The sequence below is a fragment of the Cyprinodon tularosa genome, unplaced genomic scaffold (assembly GCF_016077235.1).
Source record: "Cyprinodon tularosa strain WSP-4 unplaced genomic scaffold, ASM1607723v1 ctg8, whole genome shotgun sequence".
NCBI lineage: Eukaryota > Metazoa > Chordata > Actinopteri > Cyprinodontiformes > Cyprinodontidae > Cyprinodon > Cyprinodon tularosa.
The window spans coordinates 194167-204703 of record NW_024039562.1 but is presented as its reverse complement, the minus strand read 5'-3'; positions in this window follow the sequence as shown (position 1 = coordinate 204703).

Here is a 10537-nt window from a genome sequence, read left to right as displayed (position 1 = left end):
TGTGGACTACATGGCAGAAAAAAAAAATAATAATAAAAAAAAAAAAAAAATACTAAAATAAAACTATACCCTATTATACAACCTAATCTGTTTCAAAAATTCAAATATAACCCGATATCCTCTGCTTCCTGATTCCTTCTGCAATAAATCGACAATGTCAAGTTTCATTTTCATGTCACTAAGTTTCCTTATTAACCTGTTTCTCTGTATCGAATATTTACTACAATTTAAAATGACATGTTCCACAGTCTCATCTTCCCCACAGTCACATTTCCCTGTCTGATGTTTCCCTATCAAAAATAACGATCTATTCAATCCAGTGTGTCCTATTCTAAGTCGAGAAATAATAATCTCTTCTCTCCTGTTCCTTTCTGATCTTCTCATTGGTCCAATTCTCTTTTGTATTTTATAAAGCCACCTTCCTTTCTTTTCTTCATTCCATAACTTTTGCCACCTCTCTTTTGCTTTTTGTTTAATTATACCCTTTATTTCTGTTATACCAAAACTAACATTAATGTCTACCCTTAACTTATTGGTACTCTCCTTAGCCATCCTGTCTGCCCTTTCATTTCCTTTTATCTCGTTATGTGCCGGAACCCAAACAAAATTTACCACTAGCCCCATCATATTTATTCTGTAAAGTGTTTGTTCTATTTCAAGTAATATATCTGGTCTACTGACTGACTGATTATTTTGCAAACTGACTAATGACGAACTGGAATCTGAGCAAATGATAGATTTTAATGGTCTTACCTCTTCCACCCATTGAACTGCTAAAAGCAAAGCTAGCATTTCACCGGTATATACTGAAACTCCATCACTAATCCTTTTTCCAACATTAATATGAAACTGTGGTATAATAAATGCTATCCCTACCCTACTAGCAGTATTTTTTGATGCATCTGTATATATTTGTATATAATTATAATAGTTATTTAAGTGTTCTTGTACTATATATTTATTCATAATATGAAATTTATCTTTTTCCTTCTTTTCTAATAATGAGAGATCAACTTTAGCATCAGGAAGTATCCAAGGTGGAATTGCTGTTATTGGAACTGTCTGACATATATCTAACTGATTTAAATTAATTTCATTAACTTTAGTGTTTATTACCCATCCAAAGCTCTTTAATTGTTTCTTTTCCTTTTCCCATCCAGGTTTAAGCACCTCTAATGTTGGATGATCCTTCCTTTGTCCCTGTAAATTTGACCAGTAGGTTAAAGATAATTGATCTCTTCTAACTTTAAGTGGCATTTCTCCCATTTCAACCTGTAATGCTGCTGTTGAAGAAGTTCTAAAAGCGCCAGTACATATTCTTAAAGCCTGATGTTGAAGGCTATTTAACTTATGGAGGTTTGTATCTGCTGCTGAGTTATAAACTATACATCCATAATCAAGGACAGACCTGATTAACCCAGTATAAATAGCTTTTAATGATTTTCTATCAGCTCCCCACTCTGTTCCAACTAAACACCTCATTATATTTATTACCTTCCTACATTTATCGATTATATTCTTAATGTGCACACCCCATGTCATTCTTTCATCAAACCACATCCCGAGAAATTTAAATTGTTTAACTCTTTCCAAATCCTGACCATATAATTTTAAGTTAGTTTTTTCATCAACTCTTTTCCTTGTAAAAAACATTATTTTAGTTTTCTCTACTGAGAATTTAAAACCCCATTTATATGACCATTTTTCTACAACTGAAATTGCTTCCTGAAGTTTCTTTACAATAAATTCAAAATTTCTTCCTCTTTTCCACATTGCTCCATCATCTGCAAATAATGAGAATCCCATTCCATCCTCTATTTCTTTAAACATATCATTAACTATCACTGAAAATAACAACGGACTTACTATACTTCCCTGTGGTGTTCCATTTTCAATTTTCCAACTCTCAGAATAATCCTCCCCTATCCTCACTTGTATTCGTCGATCTTCTAGAAAATTTTTAATCCATCGAAACATATGACCATTTATACCCATTCTTCTAATTTTAATTAATAACCCTTCCCTCCACATCATGTCATATGCTCTCTCAATGTCAAAAAATACTGCCACAACACTTTCTTTATTCACCTGTGCCTTTCTAATTTCATGCTCTAAACACAAAACTGGATCCATTGTACCTCTACCTCTTCTAAAACCACTCTGATAAGATGATATAAGTCCCTTCTTTTCAATATAATATATTAATCTTTCATTTATCATTCTCTCCATTATTTTACATAAGTTGGATGTTAAAGCTATTGGCCGATAATTTCCTGGTTTTGATTCATCTTTCCCTGGTTTTCTGATTGGAACAATCACGGCCTCCTTCCAACTCTTTGGCAATTCCCCATCTTCCCATATCCTATTATACATTTCTAATAAAATATTTTTAGAAGATTCACTTAAGTTGCTAATCATAACATAATAAATTGGATCTTTTCCTGGAGCTGATAATTTATATTTTTTAAAAGCCCTATTCAGTTCTGTTATTGTAAACAACATGTTCAACGGTTCATTTGTATCTTCTATTTGCTGTAATAAATACTTGTTCTCCAAAATAGTCTTTTCTCTCCCTTTTTTCCCTTCTTGACTAATATTTTCAGAACTATGAATTTTAACAAAGGTATTTACCAACATTTTTGCCTTTTCTCTGTCAGTAACTGCTGTTATTTCTCCTTCATTTAATATTGGATATCCACTCGTTCTTTTAATCCCATTCATCCTTTTAATTGTTGCCCACACCTTAGAAATATCTGTCTCCCTCCCTACTGAATTACAGAAACTCCTCCAATAATCTCTTTTTGCATTTTTAATAATTCTTCTTACATTCGCTTGTAATTTCTTGTAGTTAGTCAGATTCTGAAAATTGTGATTTCTTTTTAATAATTTGAAAGCTTTATTTCGTTTCTTGATAATCTCCTTACATTCTGATGTCCACCAGGGCACCAACCTTCTTTCCCTTCCCCCACCTTTCTTCCTTATAGCCTGATTAGCAGCTTCTAAGATAGCATTACATATAGAAACATTTATTTCATCAATACTACCACTCATATCCACTTTTAACATTTTCATTTCACTACTATTCCTAAAGGTTTTCCAATCTGTTGACCTAAAACACCATTTCTTTATCCCTTTTATACAATACCTTTCTATATTTAACTTTATTTCAATCAAAATAGGATAATGATCACTTCCTATAGTTGTTTTATTGATTATTTGCCATAAACAAACACCTGCTATAGAATTTGAAACTAATGTTAAATCAATTGCTGACTCTGTATTATCTCTAAAATTGATTCTGGTTCCACTTCCATCATTTAGACATACCAAATTTTTAACATCCATTATTTCTTCTATTATATCCCCATTTTGGTCATTATGATTACCCCATAATGTATTATGTCCATTAAAGTCCCCACACCATATAACCTTACCCTCTAAATATACCCCAAGTTCCTCCATTAAATCTATTGAAAGTCTTTTACATGGATTATAGAAGTTGATTATTTTAAATGGCCCATTTACTGTCCAAATTTCAGTAACAATGTATTCTAAATCTTTACCTTTAGCCAGTAATCTAAATTGAATTCCCTGTTTTATGAATGTTATACACCCTCCTCCAGATCCTCCCTCTCTGTCTCTTCTTATGCTTTCATATCCTTTTATAACAAAATCAAGATTTATTTTAAGCCAGGTTTCCTGAATACATATAATATCTAGATCTTCTTTAAATTCTTTAACAAATCCTTTAAACTCTTGTCCGTTTGCAATAAGGCTTCTAGCGTTCCATTGTAAGATGTTCAGATTTTGTCTTCCTGTCCTCCTGCCTTTCCTTCTGCCCCTAGTCTCTTATTTATGTGTTCCCAGGATATGTCCTTTTTACCAAAAAACCTCTCTGCCCCTTTCACAATTCTCGTACTCGTACTCGTACTCGTCGTCTCCCGCTTTATCCGGAACCGGGTCGCGGGGGCAGCAGGCTAAGCAGAGACTCCCAGACTTCCCTCTCCGCAGACACCTCCTCCAGCTCTGTTGGGGGAAGCCCTAGGCGCTCCCAGGCCAGCCGAGAGACATAGTCTCTCCAGCGTGTCCTGGGTCGTCCCCTGGGCCTCCTCCCGGTGGGACATGCCTGGAACACCTCCCGAGGGAGGCGTCCAGGGGGCATCCGAAGAAGATGTCCAAGCCACCTCAACTGACTCCTCTCGATGTGGAGGAGAACCGGCTCTACACTGAGCCTCTCCCGAATGACCGAGCTCCTCACCCTATCTCTAAGGGAGAGCCCAGCCACCCTGCGGAGAAAGCTCATTTCAGCCGCTTGTATCCGGGATCTCGTTCTTTCGGTCATGATCCAAATTTCATGACCATAGGTGAGGGTAGGAACGTAGACCGACCGGTAAATTGAGAGCTTTGCCTTTTCGCTCAGCTCTCTCTTCACCAGGACAGACCGGTGCAGCGTCCGCATTATTGCAGCAGCCGCACCGATCCGTCTATCGATCTCCCGCTCCATTCTTCCCTCACTCGTGAACAGGACTCCAAGATACTTGAACTCCTCCACTTGAGGCAAGGACTCCCCTCCAACCCGAAGGGGACAAGCCACCTTTTTCCGGTCGAGAACCATGGCCTCGGATTTGGAGGAGCTGATTCTCATCCCGGCCGCTTCACACTCGGCTGCGAACCGCCCCAGCGCACGCTGTAGGTCTTGGCAGGAGGGAGCCAGCAGAACTACGTCATCCGCAAAAAGCAGGGACGAGATCCGCTGTTCCCCAAACCAGACCCCCTCCGGTCCTTGGCTGCACCTAGAAATCCTGTCCATAAAAGTTATGAACAGGACCGGTGACAGAGGGCAGCCCTGTCGGAGTCCAACATGCACCGGGAACAGGTCCGACTTAATGCCGGCAATGCGAACCAGACTCCTGCTCCGCTTGTACAGAGAACGGATGGCCCCTAATAAAGGGCCCCTGACTCCATACTCCTGGAGCACCCCCCACAGGGCAGCACGAGGGACACGGTCGAATGCCTTCTCCAAGTCCACAAAACACATGTGGACTGGTTGGGCAAACTCCCATGAACCCTCAAGCACCCTACAGAGGGTGTAGAGCTGGTCCACCGTTCCACGGCCAGGACGAAAACCACACTGCTCCTCCTGCAGCCGAGGTTCGACAATCAGCCGGACTCTCCTCTCCAGCACCCTGGCATAGGCCTTTCCGGGGAGGCTGAGAAGTGTGATTCCCCGATAGTTGGAACACACCCTCCGGTCCCCCTTCTTGTGGAGGGGAACCACCACCCCAGTCTGCCAATCCAGGGGAACTGTCCCCGACCTCCACGCGATGTTGAAGAGACGTGTCAACCATGACAGCCCGACAACATCCAGAGCTCTGAGATACTCAGGTCGGATCTCGTCCACCCCCGAAGCCTTGCCACCGTGGAGTTTTTTGACTACCTCGGTGACTTCAGCCTGGGTGATGGACGAACCCAGCCCCAAGCACCTCGTCTCTTCTTCCCCCACGGAAGGCATGTCTGTCGGGTTGAGGAGATCCTCAAAGTATTCCTTCCACCGCCCGACAATATCCTCCTTCAAGGTCAGCAGCTCCCCACACCCACTAAAAACAGTGTTAGTGAAGCACTGCTTTCCCCTCCGGAGGCGCCGGACGGTTTGCCAGAATCGCTTTGAGGCCAACCAATAGTCTTTTTCCATGGCCTCTCCAAACTCCTCCCAGGCCCGAGATTTTGCCTCTGCAACCGCCCGGGCCGCGACACGCTTGGCCTCACGGTACCTGCTTGCTGCTTCAGAAGTCCCACAAGCCAGCCAGGCTTGATAGGACTCCTTCTTCAGCTTGACGGCATCCCTTACTATCGGTGTCCACCACCGGGTTCGGGGATTGCCACCACGACAGGCACCGCAAACCTTACGGCCACAGCTACGGGCAGCCGCATCGACAATAGAGGCAGAGAACACAGCCCATTCGGACTCCATGTCTCCAACCTCCCTCGGAACCTGAGAGAAGCTCTCCCGGAGGTGGGAGTTGAACAAGTCTCTGACCGAGGGCTCCACCAGACGTTCCCAGCAGACCCTCACTACACGTTTGGGCCTGCCGAGTCTTTCAGGCTTCCTCCTCTTCCAGCGTATCCAACTCACCACCAGGTGGTGGTCGGTGGACAGCTCCGCCCCTCTCTTCACCCGAGTGTCCAAGACATGCGGCCGAAGATCAGAAGATACGACTACAAAGTCGATCATCGACCTTCGGCCTAGGGTGTCCTGGTGCCAAGTGCACCGATGGACATCCTTATGCCTGAACATGGTGTTCATTATGGACAATCCGTGACTTGCACAGAAGTCCAATAATGAGACACCACTCGGGTTCAGAGCTGGGGGCCCGTTCCTCCCGATCACGCCCCTCCAGGTGTCACTGTCGTTTCCCACGTGGGCGTTGAAGTCTCCCAGCAGAATGATGGAATCCCCGGGAGGGGCGCTTTCTAACACCCTCCCCAGGGATGCTAAGAAGGCCTGGTACTCCGTACTGCCGTTCGGCCCATAGGCCGAAACAACTGTCAGAGTCCTCCCTCCAACCCGAAGGCGAAGGGAGGCGACCCTCTCGTCTACCGGGGTGAACTCCAACACGAGACGGCTGAGCTGGGGGGAGACAAGCAGCCCCACCCCCGCCCTCCGCTTCTCCTCGCGGGTAACTCCAGAGTAGAAGAGAGTCCAGCCTCTCTCCCCCTCCTTGAACCGCCACCTTAACGTGGTGGAGGGGTTTCAGTGCCTGGGTGATCCCAGAGGCTATGTTGTCAGGGGCTAAATGCCCCTGGAAGGGTCTCCCAAGGCAAACAGGCTCTGGGTGACAGGTCAGACGAAGAGCGGTTCAAAAACCCTTATGACGAGGACTCAAACGAGGCACGTGACGTCGCCCGGTACGGCGGAGCCGGGACCCCACCCTGGAGCCAGGCCTGGGGTTGGGGTTCGTCGGCGAGCGCCTGGTGGTCGGGTTCTTCCTCGCGGGACCCGGCCGGGCCCAGCCCGAAGGAGCGACGCGAGGCCATCCCCCAGTGGGCCCACCACCTGCAGGGGGAACCATGAGGGACCGGTGCAAAGAGGATTGGGCGGCAGCCAGAGGCGGAGACCTCGGCGACCTGATCCGCGGGCGCTTGAACTAGCTCTGGGGACGTGGAATGTCACCTCACTGGGGGGGAAGGAGCCCGAGCTTGTGCGGGAGGTGGAGCGATACCAGCTAGAAATAGTTGGGCTCTCCTCTACGCACAGCCAGGGCTCTGGAACCCAGCTCCTTGAGAGAGGCCTTTCACAATTATTTTGATTTTTTCTGTTTTTTGTTTAACTTGATCCGTACAATTTATGACATATGCAATGAACAGCAGAATATTTTCAATTGTTAGCACATTTTCCATCCCACTCTGTTTTTGTTCTGGTGTTGGATTTGGCTGAACTTTCTTTATCACTTCTTTTGGCTTCACTCTTTTAGCAGCTTCTGCATAACTTACAGGTGCTGGTCATAAAATTAGAATATCATGAAAAAGTAGATTGATTTCAGTAATTCCATTTAAAAAGTGAAACTTGTATATTATATTCATACATTACATACAAACTCATATATTTCAGATGTTTATTTTGTTTAATTTTGATGATTACAAATGACAACAAATGAAAATCTCAAATTCATCATATCAGAAAATTAGAATATTGTGAAAAGGTTCAAAATTGATGGCCCCTGGTGCCACACTCTAATCAGCTAATTAACTCAAACCACCTGCAAAAGCCTTTAAATGGTCTTTCAGTCTAGTTCTATAGGCTACACAATCATGGGGAAGACTGCTGACTTGACAGTTGTCCAAAAGACGACCATCGACACCTTGCACAAGGAGGGCAAGACACAAAAGGTCATCGCTAAAGAGGCTGGCTGTTCACAGAGCTCAGTGTCCAAGCACATTAATAGAGAGGCGAAGGGAAGGAAAAGATGTGGTCGAAAAAAGTGTACAAGCAAGAGAGATAACCGCACCCTGGAGAGGATTGTGAAACAAAACCCCTTCAAAAATGTGGGGGAGATTCACAAAGAGTGGACTGCAGCTGGAGTGAGTGCTTCAAGAACCACCACACACAGACGTATGAAAGACATGGGTTTCTGCTGTCGCATTCCTTGTGTCAAGCCACTCTTGAACCACAGACAGCGTCAGAAGCGTCTTGCCTGGGCTAAAGAGAAACAGGACTGGACTGCTGGTGAGTGGTCCAAAGTCATGTTCTCTGATGAAAGTAAATTTTGCATTTCCTTTGGAAATCAAGGTCCCAGAGTCTGGAGGAAAAGAAGAGAGGCACTTCATCCACGTTGCTTGAAGTCCAGTGTAAAGTTTCCACAGTCAGTGATGGTTTGGGGTGCCATGTCATCTGCTGGTGTTGGTCCATTGTGTTTTCTGAGGTCCAGGGTCAACGCAGCCACATACCAGGAAGTTTTAGAGCACTTCATGCTTCCTGCAGCTGACCAACTTTTTGGAGATGCAGATTTCATTTTCCAACAGGACTTGGCACCTGCACACAGTGCCAAAGCTACCAGTACCTGGTTGAAGGACCATGGTATCCCTGTTCTTAATTGGCCAGCAAACTCTCCTGACCTTAACCCCATAGAAAATCTATGGGGTATTGTGAAGAAGAAGATGCAATACACCAGACCCAACAATTCAGAAGAGCTAAAAGCCACTATTAGAGCAACCTGGGCTATCATAACACCTGAGCAGTGCCACAGACTGATCGACTCCATGCCACGCCGCATTGCTGCAGTAATACAGGCCAAAGGAGGCCCAACTAAATACTGAGTGCTGTACATGCTCATACTTTTCATGTTCATACTTTTCATGTTCATACTTTTCAGTTGGCCAACATTTCTATAAATCCTTTGTTTTTATTGGTCTTCAGTAATATTCTAATTTTCTGATATGATGAATTTGAGATTTTCATTTGTTGTCATTTGTAATCATCAAAATTAAACAAAATAAACATCTGAAATATATGAGTTTGTATGTAATGTATGAATATAATATACAAGTTTCACTTTTTAAATGGAATTACTGAAATCAATCTACTTTTTCATGATATTCTAATTTTATGACCAGCACCTGTATATTACTAGTGACTTTTACTTGTTCGATTTCCATTGCTTTTCTTCTGACCTCACATCCCCCATAAGTCACTCTATGTTGCCCTCCACAATTACAACAAGTTTCCTTCCCATTTTCACATTCATCATAGCTATGCTCTCCTCCACACTTTGGACATCTTTGTTTTCCCCAACATTGCTGCAGCGATGTGTCCATATCTCTGGCATTTATAACACCTGAGAGGCGGAGGGATATATGGCCTTACAGGAAAGCACATACACCCAACTTTTACCCTTTCAGGAAGAACATTTGTTTTAAACTCCAACATTACAGAGAGACTTTCCACTCTTTCACCTTCAACTGTTCTCATCAATCTTTTAATTTTGCTTACTTTTCCTCCATAAATACTGCATCGGAACTTTTCCAGATCTTCCTCCACCGGAATACCTTTTATCACCCCTCTTACTACTTTATCCTCTCCCACAATCTTTACCTGTGTAATATTTTTTTTACAAATACTCTGGGCGCTCATTACTTTTTTCTTCTGTTCTTCATTTCTTACTGTAACCAACAGATTTCCATCTCTAAGGATCTTAGCAAATGTCATCTCTCCAAACTTCTTTTTTAACTCTTTCGACAGAGCTAATGGACTGAGATGAATACCTTCATCCTCCTTCCTAAACTTTATTATTAGTTTAGCTTCCTCACAAACAATCCTCTTGCAAACTGCATTATTTTCATCCGAACTATTTCCTTCAAGACTCCGTTTGCTACTTTGTCTCTCTGACACATTCCCTTCTCTTCTCTCTCTTCCCGACCCTCTACTACCACGCACAGGAGTCCAGCCAACTAAATCCATCTCATCATCTCCTTCATCCTCACCCTGAGACGCCATAGCAGTCCAGTCACAAACCAGTTTATGCCAGCCGCCAACGTTCAGCCCTTCTCCCGCCTTGCCTTTCTCCTCCAAAGCCCAAACCGGTTTGTTGTTTCCTAGCCACCAGCCCTCAACCGGTCCTAGCAGAAAGACTTCCGGTCACTTACCAAAATAAAAGTTCATATCAGGAAGAAGAACAAGCAACGGCGTAAAATTTTTATTTAATTCCACCATCAGGCGTCAAGGTCTTTTTTTTCTTCTTTTTTTTATTCATTTTTGAATAACATTTTCTGGATTGATTTCAGGGGTTTACCATACATATCAATAGTTTTTGCCAGATGCTGTATGTTTGATTTCAAATTAGAATAGCCTGTTAAATATTACCTACAGAAGAGGATTAGGGCCACTGGAAAAAAAAAAAAAAAAAAAGTTAACTGATTTTTAAATATTATTTCAGTCTAATATGGGAAAAAAGTCAGAATTCTTCTAAACCTTTCAACCAATCATATTTTTCAATTTCTTCAGTATAATGTGGTTTGTACCTTGCTGTAACTGATCTCATGT